This window comes from Camelus dromedarius, chromosome X (assembly GCF_036321535.1).
Source record: "Camelus dromedarius isolate mCamDro1 chromosome X, mCamDro1.pat, whole genome shotgun sequence".
Lineage (NCBI taxonomy): Eukaryota > Metazoa > Chordata > Mammalia > Artiodactyla > Camelidae > Camelus > Camelus dromedarius.
The window spans coordinates 88,141,520-88,157,155 of record NC_087472.1 but is presented as its reverse complement, the minus strand read 5'-3'; positions in this window follow the sequence as shown (position 1 = coordinate 88,157,155).

Genomic DNA, 15,636 nt, shown 5'->3' with positions numbered 1-15,636 from the left:
CTTTTATGTCTCCTGCCTCTCCCAGGAGACCTTCCATAACCAGCAGGCAGGTCAGGCCCAGGTTCCTATGAAATCACTGCCTCTGCCCTTCGAGCTGGCACATGCGAATTTCCGTGTATGCTTCCCAAGCGAATGGAGTCTCCATTTTCCCCAGTCCTGTGGGGCTCCCAGACCAAGCCCTGCTGGCCTTCAAAATCAGAAGTCCTGAGGTCTCCTTCTCTTCCCAGTGCTGGAACCTGGCTGGGGAGCCTGACGTGGGGCTTAGAGCTCTCACTCCTGTGGGAGGGACTCTGCAACTTAACTATTCTTCAGCTTGTGTGTTGCCCGCCCAGGGGGTATGGGTCCCAGTTATATCACAAGCACGACCCTCCTACCATCCTCCTGTGGTTCCCTCTTTACGTTTCCAGTTGTAGAAGATCCTTTTTGCTAGGTTCCAGCCTTTTTTTCGATGGTTGTTTAGTATTCAGTTGTGGTTACATTATAGTCGTGAGGAGAGGCAAGCTCGTGGTCCTACCACTCTACCATAGTGACCAGAAATCTAATCTCCACACTATTTTATTTTAAAACTTTAATTTTGGATGGTCATCTTCTTACAGTATCTTTTTTCTCCCTTGCTCAGTGGAGCCCCTGAGGGAGCTCTAAGGAGCCATTTGGCTCACCTGTGTATAGTTTGAAATGATAACAATGGTGGTAGCTAATGTAGCCATTATCAGGCACTAGATACAACCCAAAGCATCTAACATATCTTAACCTATTTAATCTCTTCCAGAACTTTATGAGCAAAGTACTATTACTATCTCCATTTTATGGATGTGGAAACAGAAGGTCACACAACTAGTAAATGTCAGGGAAGAGATTCAAATCTAGGCCCTCTGACTCCAGGGTCTGTGTTACTGCCCTTTTAGAGGATGATACTTCTTCAAAGTCACTTATCTAATGTAAACATATTATATCTAAAAGGAAAAGGACAAGAGAGGTTTAATGACTTTTCCAAAGTAACATTGTAAAATGGTAGCAGAATTAGACCTAAAACCCAATTTGGGAACTCATAATACAATATTGGGTCATATGAACCACCGTACAATTGAAATGTGGGCATTGGCAGTTTTACTTTCTTTAGCTTTGTTATTTCTTACTTTAATAAATGAAAGGCATTTATTTTCTCATCTTCAACTTATTTTTGAGATTTCTTTTTCTTTTACATGCTTTGAGTTATTTCCCCATCCTTCTCATTTACTATTCCAAATCAATATCACTTTCCAAATTACCCTTTAAAATATACATGCATCTTAATTCATCTAATAATGTACATTTATGTCAAATCTTTATTGAAGGAGGAAGGGTATAAATAAATCAAAGAGTAACATTAAAAACTAACAATAAATATGAAATGAATGAAGGAATGAAATAACTTCTTAATACAATGTAATTGGTTAGGTGTCAGCAAATGATTCCAACTCTAAGAGAAAATTTACTTTTCTACTTAGGGAAACAATGGAGTATATTTTGGTGCCTAGAATGTGCTAAAAAATGTTAGCAATTGGACACTTTAAAGACAATTATCATAAAAGTATGGCCCCTCCTGTGTACACAAATAGTCATTAATAGCTCTTTTTTTGACTTTCCTATGTGTGCATACATGTGCATGTTTTTCCACAATAGTTATGATAGCACCAAGACACAGACACACTACTTTGTATAGTATTCGATTTGTATATAATAGAAGTAAAAGAAATACATATACATGTAATACATATAAATTGAATGGTTGACTACATACTTGAAATAAAAGCATAAACATTGTTTTTGAAAGGGAGCAAAATTTGCCACCCCAAATGTATCTCTTTGGCATGAGGATTATTTTAGGCTGATTATTTTTAAGAAACAAAAGACTCAGAAAGTCTTTTTTTTTTTTTAAACCTCCCTCTTAACTGACTAAAAGAATTTAGACAGAGGACCTGGTCCAAGAAGAGCACTGCAAAGAATATGAGATAGGTGTGGTAAGGAGAACTTGGAAAGTTCTGGAGACAAAAGTCCTCTCTGTGTTCTACTGTCTCTGCATGGCCCAGCAAACATTTGTTCACAAAACATTTGTTTTTCCCATCTTCCTTTAAGTTGTCTTCCTTCCCTTTGAAGTCTCAAATCCCCCTCTCCTCAGTTCAGGATGGTATATAAGCCTCAAATGCCTGAATGTCAATGGGGCTCATTCTTCTTATGAGGTCCCTATAAATACATAATTAAATTTTATTTCCTCCCGTAATCTGTCTCACATCAATTTAATTCCTAGACCAGCAAGAAGAACCTAGAAAGGGTGGAGGGAAATTTTTTCCTTTCCCAAAATTTTTGAAATAGTGATTATTAGAAAATGATATTTGGAGGGATTCAGTTTTTATTTTATAAAGGGATTTATTTTTACTTATTGCTTGACCATGGCATTACCAAAATTCTAAATATAACTTTATAACCTCTTAATTGTTGCTTTGATAAGATAATTTATAGGAATATATATGCTCATATAATATTTTACAGCTATCCAGAAACTCTTTGACTCCAGATCTTGACATTTGGAAATAGATCTTTTCCTATGCAATCATTTTGTTGTATGCAATACTCTCAGTGGGATTTAACAGAGTATGGCAAAGTGTACACGGCAATCCTAATTGAAAGTACAACACTTGAAGTCTTGCATGTATACAAAACAAACCGCTGAGGCCTAGGACATGAATCAACTTAAGAGACAAAAAAATAAATGTAAGTAGATACAGATGTGTGCTCAGCAAACAGCTTGACCAAATTTGAGCCTCAAAAACTACACATGTGTTTGACATTAAATCGCCCATCAGAGGACAACACTCTGAAAGTAGGCTACAATTTCTAAATAATCCCATTCCATATTTTTATCTCAAATAATAAATCTTCTGAGGACAAAAAGTAAATTAGATACAGAATAGCTGTGTAGGGGGAATGGTTGAAGAAACTTTTTTAATTTTTAATTTTAACAGAAAAGGGCAATTGTACTCTCTGATTGAGAGAATGCCAAGGGCATGCTAAAGGCCTGGACACTTGAAGAAGGGGAAACTGCTATCACAGTGGAAGATGTCCTAAGAGAAGCACAGGTGGTGTATTCTGCCCCTTGTGATGACAGAGATAAGGTCACTTAACCAGAAAATCAAGGACAAGTGTAACTTCCAGACAGGAGAAAAGGAGAGAGAATTGACAACCATGTTAATTCTTTTTTGTTGTTGTTGGAGGTCCTGGGGATTGAACCCAGGACCTCATGCATGCAAAGCACACACTCTACCACTGAGTTATACCCGCTCTCCCAACCATGTTAATTCTTATTCGTTTGCAAAAGTACAAACTTTCTGACATGAATAATCTGGAATAGAACCTCTCCCTTCATAAAGTTATTAAATGACTTACATTTGAAATACTAAATTAAAAGGTCTAATGTTGATAAAGTTCTTAGGAAACTGTTTACTATATAACTGACAAGAGGTCAAAGAACTGAGTAGAGTCATCCTCAAACTTTGGTACACATTAGAATCACCGATGGAGCTTTCAGAATCTAGATCATCTGGCCATACAGCCCAGACCAATTAAATCAAAATTTTTAACAGTGAGACTCAGGCATTGGTATGTTTTAGGACTTCCCAGGGGATCCACGGTGTGGCTGAGTTTGAAAATCAGTGCTTTAGTGCAGCAAATAGGGTATTTTTTTTAGTGATTTTTCTGGTACAGGTTAAAGAACGAGATTGAGTTTTAGAAACAGATCAAAATGAGTTAGGCATCTTAAGTATTTTCCCCAATTCCTACAAATTTCTTCATCTTTTAAGTAAGGATGATGATACATACTCCATTAGTATCTGTAACGCTTAAGTTAAGCCTAAGGAATTTAAAATAGAAAAGTTATTAAGAAATGTAGTTATTTTTCTCCTCTCTATACATTTATACTGCCACTCACGACAATGGATCCATTAAATGTGTACCTAATTTGTTTTCTTTTCTTTTTCTCTTGTTTTGCCTTTACCTCACCTACAGTCCTCCCACTTAAATTTTCCTTATTTTTTTTTTTATCTTCTTCCTCATTTTACCTTTCTTTTCGCCTATTTCTCTTTGGTAAAGTTCTGCCTCACTAATGGAACTTAAGAATATAGACTTTGAGAATTTGCTTTCAGGCACTTGGTGACAATTTTGCCCCAAATTAAAACTTGTTAGATTTCATCAGCTCACTTTCTAGTTTGTCCAGGCTTCACAAAGGCCAATCCCAAAAGAACACAAACATTTCTGATGTATATTCGCCACTAGATGGTGCTCAGAGTACATATTATATATTCCATGTTTAAGAAACGTCATCCTACTTAAGATCAAAATTTATATAGAAATCATAGACTTTTTACAACTTTTCAGAAGGGACTGGGGTGTGTGATGCGGAGAGTGTGGGTTGTTAATATGAGAAAAATGATACTTGAGTGTAATATTAGCTATGATGTTTGAGGTTTGGTACCACTTATTATGTTGAAGAGTTAAGGGTCCCAGTCCCACATACACAAAAAAAAAAAAAAAAAAAAACTGGATAGGTGGTAACAGAAATACAACTAAGGGTTGTGAGATATATATATATACACAAAGATTTTCTTTATATATATATATATATATAAAGAAAACACTTTGGAGTGTTAGTTTTACTGGGATAGCCTACATGGATTTGGGAGTAAAATGGTTAAATTACAAACTCCCTAAACTAAACTACTACTACCAGTTAGCCTATTTAATAGGGCTACAGAAAAAAATTTATTTCAGCTCTAAAGGAAGTGGAATGCATTCTCAGTTCAGATTCAAAAATGGAATTTGTGTGGTCACAATAAGAGGTTTACAAGATCCTTACCAGGATTTCAGGAAAGAAAAATTGATGATGAAGAAAGAGACACAACAGAGTAATATTAATCAGAGCAGGCCAAGAAAGCTAAAGTGAACTGAAGAGGTCGGTGGAGAAATACAACTTTGGCAGTATTTCTACATTCAATGTCTAAATTTTAACCAATTAAAAAAGCAATAAAAAAGATTGATGATTTTCTGTTATTAACTTCCTTAAGCAAGGGAGATGCAATGCCAGCATTGACAATGTGGGAGCAAGATCGCTATGTAATACATGAAAGAAAATCAAAAGCAGTAGGACATATGCTGGATTATAAAAGCAATATCATAACTATACCTGGCTAAGACTTCGCTGAAGTATTTCACAAACTTCTAGTGGGAGGACATGAAATTTAATATCTTAATTCAGTATAAAATTCCTCCTTTCCTTAATTCATTTATATCTATTGATCCATTAAAATAAAACAAGCATAAATTAGACATTGAAGATATAGCTACAAATAAGACAGTTACATGAATGTAGAGTAGAGATTTCCACTCCAAAATATGCTTCTGTGGCATAGTTATTATCTTGAATTGGATATTTAAAAAAAAAAAACAGCAGATACAGGAAAAGATCTGAAAATGTGGAGAAGTTTCCCTTTTGTAAAGGACATTTACACTTATATGGGAAATCTCCAATTATAAGGGTGTCTCTTCTTTGGTATCAGGAAGAGAAGGATGACTCTAAATATCTAGAAACTCATATCAATGAAGAAGACAAGGACTTAAATCTACAGAACAACCACACTCTTGTTTACTGTGCTTTTCCTGGCAATCACCCATAACTGTCCCTTCCCCACCCCCAACACACACACACACACACACACACACACACACACACACACCTTTTGTCTTAAGCTGAAGATGGAGCATAAGGTGGTGGACTGGGCCATTTCAGGGAGTTACTCAGTTTTCCTGTGACGACCCAAAGCAAATAGATACCAGATATTTCTCCAACAAAAATGTGTTTGTTTGGGATTGTTACCAAACTCAAGTTTGTGTGCTCAACACACAATGAAGCCAAACAAACTGAAAGGTCAGGGTTTGGAGCACAGAAAAGGGTTATTGCAGGGCCAAGCAAGGAGGATGGGTGGCCTGCATTCAAACACCCTGAACTTCCCAATGGTTTTCAGGGAGTTTTTATAAGCAAAATTTGGTGTGAGAGCTGCAGGGTGTGTGACTTTCTTCTGATTGGTTGGTGGGGAGGTAACAGGGCAGTGCTCCAGGAATCTTGTGCTCAGTCTGATATTACTATCCTCCACCTGTGTGGGGCCTTAGTTCCTATAGAAGAACTCAAAGATATTGTCATCTATATCCCTTGAGGAGGAACCAAAACGCTGTTTTAATAGCTGCACTATTGTTTCTTGACTGCTCCTCCTTTGTTTCTGCATTCCCTCACTTTCCTGATAAGCAACTGTTTGACTCTGCCCCCTTAGAACTCTGGGAAGGTCTTGGGAGGCTGAAAGAAGTCTATACTTCCCACAAACAAGATACCCAGGACATGGTAAGGATTTGTACCTGGGAGGATCCCACAGAGTCCTGCTTGGTTTCAGGATCAGCAGAGAATTGCAATGCAGGGTCTGCAACCATGGTGAGCCACTACTAGTCCCCACAGGGCAAAGGAAGGAAAACACTTTTACTGGGAGGAAAAAAAAGTTGGGAGGGCTCTAGTAAACAGAGTCCATGGCTTTTCATTGCTTGAGTCCTTGCCAGAAAGAAGAGGAGTCTTCTTTTTCCTGTTAAGCTCTGCTATAACTGCAGAGCATAAGATCTCCCCCTTCTGTCTAGCAACTCTATTCAATTGAGGTTTCTGTTTATTAATTTTTTTATACCTGGGTATCTCCCATGTATACAGAAAGTATACATGCTATTAAAATTCTTTTTTATATCTGATTTTATCAGGGGTCTTAGTCAAGAACCTAGAAGGGTAGAGGGAAAATTTTTTCTCCCCTACAAATATTACACTTCTCTTTCTCAATACACTTATACTAGCTACAGATGCAGAGGTCCTCTAATAAACTATACCAAAGGAGACCTTAAATTCATTATTTTCAAATATACTGAGGTCTTACTCTGTGCCACTAGACATTTAAAAATGCTTAGTAGAAGAAATTTCTATTCTGAATCCATACTGGATCTCTGTACAGTTCTTTATTGTATAAGGGAGGAAAAAATTTTCCTTTACTCTTCTAGGTACTTCTGGGTGACCTAAGAATTAAACTGACATAAGACAGGTTAACTGGAAGAAATCAAACAACATTTTAATAACATGTATACATGGGAGAAACGCAGGAAAAGTGAATCACTTGCCAATGGCAAAAATCCTCACCTTACATATCATCTTTAGCTAAAGACAAAAAAGGATGTTGGGGGTAATGGTATGAGACTTCAAAGGGGAGGAATGTAATTCTCATGGAGATAGAATAGCAAATGTTTGGTAAACACTTGTTTGCTGGCCCATGCGGAGACAATGGGATCCAGAATGGACCCTGATCTCTAGGGCCTACCAAGGTTCCCCCCACTACAACTTACCCATGTTCTTTTTTTTCTTTAATTGAAGTATAGTTGACTTAAAATATTAGATTAGTTTCAGGTATACAGCCTAGTGATTTGGTATTTTTATAGATTATATACCATACAAAGTTATTACAATATTACTAACTATATTTTCTATGCTGTACATTGCATCCCTGTGACTCATTTATTTTATAACTGGCAATATGTACCTCTTAATCCTTTTACCTCTTTTGCCCTTTCCCCCATACCCCTCCCCTTTGGCAACCATTAGTTTGTTCTCTGTATCTGTGAGTCTGTTTCTGTTTTCTTATATTTGTTCATTTGTTTTTGTTTTGTTTTTGTTTTTTGTTTTTTTTTTAGATTCTACATAATCTTTGCAGATATCTCTGGTGATAGCTCTATTTCAGGAATAGGCCCTCTAACTTCTTTTAGGCAGTTAGAGGGAAGGTCAAAGGTTCCTGAGTCTTTGGGGCCTTGATTGTTTTCAATTAAAAATAATCCTCATGCCAAAAATACACACTTTGGAACAGCAAGTTTTTCTCCCTTACAATTGTAAATTTTTATTCCAAAATGTAGATTCGGTCATTTTTGTGATAAACAACCTTCTTAGACATCATTACTATCCATTTATTTCTAAATGTATCTTTATGTTGTCTTTAAGTTTCATATTGGTACCACAGAAACAGCTATGGTAAGTGAGGATAAGGCCCAGCATTTGGGGTTTCCAAGACTAATTTCAACTCTACATTTGCAAGTTTTGTATAGTGAGATTCTATACAAGTTTTCATCAAGGAAAAAAGAAGTTTTGATAATAACACTTACAGATAGATACTGCAGTGGGTTGAATAGTATTCCCCCCAAAATTCATGTCCACCCAGAAACTCAAAATGTAACCTTATTTGGAAATAGGGTGTTTGTAGATGTAATTAAATTAGTTAAAGATCTGGAGATGAAATCATCCTGGATTTAGGGTGGGTACTAAGTTCAATGACTGATGTCTTTATTAGATAAAAATAAAGGTAGATTTGGACACAGACATAGAGAAGACAGAGACAGAAAAGAAGGCCACATGAATACAGAGGGTGAGATTCACAAAACTTTGCTGCCATACACCAAGGGATACCAAAGCTTTCAGACAACACCAGAAGCTAAGAGAGTGTCAAGAGATGGTTTCTCAGAGCTTCCGTAAGAAACCAACTCTGCCAACAACTTGATTTTGAACTTGGGGCCTTCTGATTTGTGAGACAAAGTTACTATCGTTTCAAGCCTCCAAATTGTGATATTTTGTTACAGCAGTCCTTGGAAATTAATACAGATACCAGGAACAATTTGACTTCAAATTCATCTCATAAACTCAGTAGCAAAACTAGTAAGTGGATCCCACATATTTTACAAAATCCTCAAACACCTGTAAACAAGCACAGCAATAAATATCACCCTTAATAAAGAGTATTCCAGAATGAATATACCATTCATTCTTTTAGCATTCCTTTATTACTGATGCTTTGAGATTGCCACAATCAAGGTGACTTGTGCCTGGTACTACTTAACAACAGCTCATAAATGATCCTCCTATTCATACCTGCCAGAAACCTTTTAGGACTATAATGAGAGCCAAGAATTATAAGAAGGGCTGGCAGTGACTGTAGTCTCTACACCCAAGCACTTTCTAAAAGATGTAATAGGCCAAGCTCTGCAGAAAAAAGCAGACACAAGAGGGAGAATTCCTAGTCAGAGGAAGATTGCAGAGGAGGGATAAAAGTACCTATGAAAGACTTTTACTGCTTAAGATATAGATATTGACTAAGTCAAGAAGGTAGGACAAAATGGTACATTTGGGGCTTATTTAGCAGTCTTTTCTTGAAAGGAGGTCTTCTCCTAAACAATCCCTGCCCATGCAAAACTGATAAAAGGATGTTGATAGGATTGTACAATATCATCAACACTGTGATACTGAAAGAAATGTAAGAGGGTGTTAGAAATATGATGGCACTATTCTTACAAATATTTATTAATATTTGAAAGGGATAGATACTTTAAAAGTGTGTAAGATAGAATTGCTACCTCCTGAAATTTTAAGATGGAAAGGACATATTCTACCTAGGTCACAGTTTTCTCTACTCCTCCCCAACCCCAAACTTGGCTCCTCTCCATTGACTATAATCATGGTCTCTAATTTCAATGTACATGTTAGTGAATCATTTCTCACCTTAACCCTCAAAAAATTTCTTAGTGATATTCCTGTTCTATCTTCATTTCTCCTATTTCTAATATGTTCTTCATTCAAAATAAAATAGTACCTTAAATATTTGCTAGTCAAAACTTTTAATGGATTACAGTTATAGATAAGATAAAATAAAATAAGATAGCTTGGGAGATATATGTATATATTCCAAATTTCATTCATAGATTCAGGCCTCTTGATACAAATTAATCTACCTTTTCAGCTTTATCTTGTACTATTCCATTAAATAATCCATATGGTCTAAAGAAGTAGAGGAGGTATTGCCAAACTTACTTTGTATTTACTTTTATTATTCCATATCTTTCTCATTCTGTACCCATTACCTGCTATACTCCTCTTTTTCTATATATTCAAATCACATTTATGTTTTAAAGTTCATATACTTCCCTGATCATTCAAGACAGACTTAGTCTTTTCTTTAATAAATTCCAATAGCATGTGCTTATAATTCATTTGATACTCATTGAATTGTAGTTATTTCCAAAATAATAAAATCACAGATTATTCTACATAGAATAAACTTAGAAAGTGTATGTCTCTATATATCCATAGCTTGCATGATAAAAAAAAAATCACCAAGGAGGATGCTCATTGAAAATAAAGGTTCCTGGATGCTGCCTCAAATCTACTTAATCAGAATTTTCAGTGCCTGGACATCTGTACTTTTAACAATGATCCAGATGAGCTCATAACAACTCAAAATTGTATAAGTGGGATGACTGGAATCCTCTGCCTGAAGATAAGCACCGTGCTCAGAGAGCATAATGGTAGTTAGAAGCAAAGTCAAAGCCATAACTAAGGTAATGTGCTCTTTCCATGGCATACCTCTTTCCATGGCATCCAGGATTCAGAGCCTTACAGAGAGAAACTGGGACTCTGAATTCCCACCCTCTCGTGGTATTTTGCTTAATAAACTGCATGTAGCCATGTAAGAAATGCATGGTGAATTAATTTTAGGGATGTACACCACAGACTATGTCAATAGCTTCCAAATAGGTTAATAAAAATCATACTATTTAAAACTAGTAATTTTATAACTGAAAAATCTATATTTGAAAAGATATAGAAGGAAATGAGTTGGGGGAGGGTATAGCTCAGTGGTAGAGCTTAGCATGAATGAGGTCCTGGGTTCAATCCCCAGCACCTCCATTAATAAATAAATAAGTAAACAAACAAACCTAATTACCCCCTAAAAATGAGTGAATGCACATTTTGTTTTAAATAAATAACAGAGTTTTACCTCGGAAAATTCCTTTCCCACTTTTCTCCTGCCACTTGTCAGTGACTATAAATATTTTAATTTCAACTTGATTACTGGTAATTCCTACAATAAAGTTCCCTCTGGTGTAGTCTGTGGACCTGATGAGGAGTTACAACACAGGCTGATGAGAAAACGCTAGTACCTCTATAAACACAGGAGGGAGCTATAAGATTTGAAAAGATTTGAAACACAACTAGAAAGAAAAAAGAAAAAAAAAAGCATTGTGGCTGTCAAGGCATATTGTTTTAGGAAATAATGAGCATTATGACATAGTTTCATTTCATTCACGATTAAATCTGTAGATCTGTGTACTGCTGTTCTTTAAAGAAAAAAAAGAAAAGAAAAAAACAGCCCAATTGTACCTTCTTGGCATCAGCATTTTTTTCATCTTTGCTATGTCGCTGCACTTGTTTTGATCTGACAAGCTTAATGTCATTTGATAGGATGAAAGTAGACCATTTTCTGAGAGCTGAGTGCTTCAAGGGCATTCATCTATTTTGAGAGGAATTTCTATCCTTTCTAACACGTCTATCTTCTTTGCTTTAGATAACAGAATAAAAATGAATATATTATAAATACTGAAATCCTATCAGAGGAAAAAAAACTAACTCTTCATACTACCTAGCAGCCTAAGATGTATACAGAAATCTATATTAAATATAAGAAGACATTTTACCTAAAAATAAAAGTAACTACCATTTAAAGAGAGCTTACCACATACTCATCACAATAAGAATATACACATATATTATAAGTATTTCATTTAGTGCTAATAATATTTAATAGTATTTTATTTAGTAGCCACAAAATTGCCATTAGAGAAGTATTTTTATTTCAGTTTTACAGATTAGGAAACTAAAACTTAAAAACTTACATTTGTCAAAATGAAATGTCTATAAATAAATAAGCCTTGACTCAAATCCTGACCTGCTTGACTCCAAACCCAAAGAAATAACCTTTTATTACTCAAAGTATGTTTGTAGGTATAGCCTTATCAATCTCACTTTGGGGCATGTTAGAAATATAAGGTATCTAGCCGCACTCAAAGCCTACTGAATCAGAATCTGTATTTTTAAAAGTCCTCTGACACAACTCAATGGCAAAAAACCAAACAGTTCAATTTAAAAATGGGAAGAGGAACTGAACAGACATTTTTCCAAAGAACACATACGGATAGCCAACAGGCACATGAATAGATACTCAACATCACTAATCATCAGGGAAATGCAAGTCAAAACCACAAAGAGAAATCATCTCACACCTGTTACAATGGCCATCATCAAAAAGACAAGAGATAACAAGTGTAGGTGAGAATGTGGAGAAAAGGGAAAATCTGTGCAGGAAATGTTGGTGGAACATAAACTGGTACAGCCACTATGAAAAACAATATGGAAATTCCTCAAAAAATTAATAGAACTATCATATGATCCAGCAATTTCACTTCTGGGTATTTATCTGAAGAACACAAACACTACGTTTCAAAGATAAATGTACCCCTACATACACTGAAACATTATTTACAATAGCCAAGATATGGAAACAACTTAAGTGTCCTTCAATGGATGAATGGATAAAGAAATAGTGGCATATATTGTTGAGGAGGAAGAAATTTTCCTCTTCCCCTCTTGGTTCTTTCTGGGTGGCCTAAAAATTAAATTGACATGAGACAGATTAACAAGAGAAATTCAAACAAAAGTTTACTAATGTATATACTTGGGAGAGACCCAAGAAAACTGAGTAAACCAGCTAAAATGGCCAATGCCCTCACCTTAAATATCATCTTCAGCTAAAAACAGAAGAAGATGTTGAAGGTAATGGTTTGGGACTTCAAATGAGAGGAAGGCAATTCACAGGGAGATGGAACATTTGCTGGGCCAGGCAGAGACAATAGGACACAGAATAGACTCTGATCTCTAGGCTCTGCTGACTCTTCTCCCAGCACACCTAGCATTATGTTCTTCACAAATATCTCTAGTAACAGTTATATTCTGGGGAAAAGCTCTGTATCTAAATTCGTTAGGCAGCAAGGGGGAAGTTAAAAAGACTTCCTAGATCTTCTCTTTCTTAAAAATAATCAGCCTAAATTAATCCTCATACCAAAGAGACACATTTTGGGGTGGCAAATTTTGCTTCCCTATAACATATACAATGGAATATTATTCAGCCATAAAAAGAATGAAATCCTACCATTTGTGACAACATGGATGGGCCTTGAGGGCATTATCCTAGGTGAAATAAGTCAAAGACAAATATTATATAATCTCACTAACACATGGGATCTTAACAAAAAAAAAAAAAGGCACAGGGGTGGGGGTGGCTGAAATGTGTGAAGGGGTCAAAAGGTACAAACTTCCAGTTAAAAAATAAATAAGTCATGGGTATATAATATACAGAATAGTGACTATTCTTATTATACTTATTGTATATTTGAAAGTTGCTAAGAGAGTAAATCTTTAAGTTCTCATCACAAACAAAAAAAAAAGATTTCCTAATAAGTAGAAGAAGAAGTCTGCTGGGTGATTTTTAAGCACATTAAAGTTTGAGAAATACTGTTATAAAGGTCTAGAGTGCCTGTCCTCTTCTAGAGCTCAATGACATGTATGTTATTAAATTTCATAATCCAAGAGATATAAAGTAACTGGTAGCTCAAACATCATATTAGGCCCAAAATATAATTTTTTAAAATTAGAAAAATATCTTTATATCACTCATATTTGTTTTAAAATTTAGTTAGAATATAAAACTTCCGGGAAAATGTGAATAGCATGCCTCCATCATTTATTATTATAAAAATATTCAGGGAGTTCTTATTCACATTACCTTCTTTGAATTATTATTTATAGAGACTGTGATTAAGAGGTGCCCTTGCCTTCCAGGGACTTAGACTTGCAGTTGATTATCTTTTTTATAATATAAAATAAATTATTCAATTAAAAAAAGAATGGATTAATTAAGATTCCCTCAATTCTTCTTTTCTCCTCTTCCCCATTCCTTAACAATCTCTCTCCCTCCTTTGTCTTACTTTCTCTGAATACTGAAATTGTTCTATTGCTTCCCTGGGAAAGTAGATTCCCAGATCCTCCAATATTGCTTAATCCCTTATTCATCCCTCTAGGGAGTGACTGGGAAAAGGAAAGTCCATGTAGTTTGCGAATTATCAACCACACATACTAAGGGCTACTGTTCTTAGTCCTTTCATTATAGATAATGCTGTTCTCCATCCCGATAGGAGAGCTTGTTTCTAATAATAAACTCTCTAAGAATATAAAAAAAAAATTGAAATTTTTGGAAAGAATAAATAGATTCTAGGGAAACATGCCCCATAGCCCTTAGGAAGTTTCTTAATGGAAATGAGGAGCTGAAGAAAACGAATTGAATTTACAGTCATCTTCCAGACTAAATTCTCTAACAGTGTATTAGGGTCAGTTTCAAATGACCATGTCTGGCTGTGATTTATGTTTGTTTTTGAAATGCATAAAACACTTAATGAACAAATAAGATAATTTCAATGAGAGATGTTTGAAAAGGACATTTTTAAAAATTTTTTAATGCAAACTTAAATCATTGTAAGTAATCAGGAAAATGGAAAAAGATAGTCAAATATAATGGGCTTGGGTTTTTTCCATTCACATCAAATTATTTTAAAAAAGGAAGAATCCAAATGCTTTTATAGGGTGCCTCAACTCTCATTCTACATTCTCTTCCCTTTCTTGTTGCCATTTTTTCCTGACTGCACCACTTTATCTGCCTTCAAGATCTTTTGAGGCCAAGTGGCACAAAGTGTTTCTTTTCATCATTTCTGAACTCCTGGTGGATATTTACACTACCATTTACAATGAGGGCATCAGTCAAACTTAAGATGTTGTGATCATCACAGTCACTAACAATGAAGTGTTAGTACTTAGCTGAAAGAGGTAATAAATTGATTTGGTTCTGCTGACCTAAGAGCACAAAGAACTTCTAAGAAACTACTTTTCAGTCCAGGAAAAGGAAATATCACAAGTTCCATATTTTCTATTGCTCAGTAGGTTTTATTTATTTATTTTTTCAAATCAGGTATGAGAACAGTGTTTGAATAGAATGAGTCAATAACTTTTTATCTGGAAATAAAAATCAATTTTGTAATGCAAAGCCACCTTCTTTCTTTTTTCATTGTTCACATTATAGGGTATTGACTGGAAGAAAAAGCCTTGGGTAACCTTCAATTAACTTCTGGATTAAAAATGTTAGGAGCTAAACGCAATATTAAATATAAAGCACTTCAGTTCTCATATTTTATTGATATGACACAAGAGATATAGAGGAGTAAAATATCACTCCCATAATTACAGATAGTTGAAGCAGGCCTATGAATGCAGGTGTCAGCTCCATGCAATTTTGATCACACTATGAACTAAATTATGACTTAAGTCTTTGTTTTTTATCTAGTTTCTCATGAAAAGAGAATTGGGACAACATTAGGAACAACAAATAATTTAACCAATTCATTTCAATCCTTTCATGTGTAGATAACCAAACTGAGAAACTTATAGCATCTAGAACAGGTCTGTACACAGAGTAATAAGTCTACAAATATTTGTGGATGATAAGGAAATAGGAATATTGAGCAAGGAAGTTAAACTCCATGGGGAGGAGTTTCCATTAGACTTCAAAGTATTTCAGTTGCAAGGACGAAGTTGATGCTAAACTTAGA